Here is an 885-nt window from a genome sequence, read left to right on the forward strand (position 1 = left end):
CCCCCCCCTCCCCTCGCCCGGCCCCTGCTTCACGCGTATTTGTCCGCGTCTCCGCGCGGGGCTCAGAGGCTCAGCCCGCGCGTTATCCTGTAATGATGTCCTGGGAAATACCGACTGGTCGCGGGGCGCCGTGAGCGCCTCGCACACAAGGGACTTTACCGCGGCGCGACGGCGGCAGGGGGCCGGGCAAGCCGGCGGCGGAAATCGCGCGGTGAAAAAAAAATCCCTCATTTCCGATTTGTGTTTGGAAACTCGACGAGATGATGATGATGATATGATGGTGATGGAGGAATGTCCCCCTCCCTCTCCCATTTCCCCCGAGGTGAGCCCCGCCCGCGGGCGCCTCGTTCCAAAGACTTCTCCAGCCTCTGAGGAGTGTGCTAGCTCCTCCTCCTCCCACTCGCTCCTCCTGCGGTCCGCGGCCCGCGGCCCGCGGCGTGGTGCGCGATTTGGACTTTGCATAGAGTCTTCGGCGAATCATCCTCGTCTGTGCGGGTAGCTGTTCCCAGAAATTTTCATGACCCGACGATCGGTTAAGGCCGAGAGCGCGCGCGAGAGAGTGTGTGTGTGTGTGGGGGGGGGGGGGGGGTGAGGCCTCCGGGCGTTTTTTGTGTGGGTTTTTTACGGGGAATACGTCGGCGTCTGTGCAAATGTAGAATGAAATAACTACTATATACTATTAAATAATCTACCATACAGGGCGGTCTACAGACCCCTTCCTTTATTTTGCTTATACTGGACCGCATGCAGGCGTGCGGGCGGGCTTGCCTACCGTCGCTCCGCACTGCGCCTTAATGGCCCCGTGTCGTGTGAGTATGGAACCAGCCCGCAGGCCTGCATGCGGTACAGAACAAGCAAAATAAAGTGATAGACGGGGCTGGGGGG

The 885-nt window shown here is 60.1% G+C and overlaps 1 protein-coding gene across 1 annotated transcript in view; it reads left to right on the forward strand.

Annotated features, from left to right (window-relative positions):
- The window catches only part of LOC127750048 (uncharacterized), an 18,416-nt gene that overhangs the window by 12,099 nt on the left and 5,432 nt on the right, over positions 1–885 (forward strand). The window lies entirely within an intron of this gene.

The sequence above is a fragment of the Frankliniella occidentalis genome, unplaced genomic scaffold, assembly GCF_000697945.3.
Source record: "Frankliniella occidentalis isolate FOCC.00 unplaced genomic scaffold, Focc_3.1 Scaffold126, whole genome shotgun sequence".
NCBI lineage: Eukaryota > Metazoa > Arthropoda > Insecta > Thysanoptera > Thripidae > Frankliniella > Frankliniella occidentalis.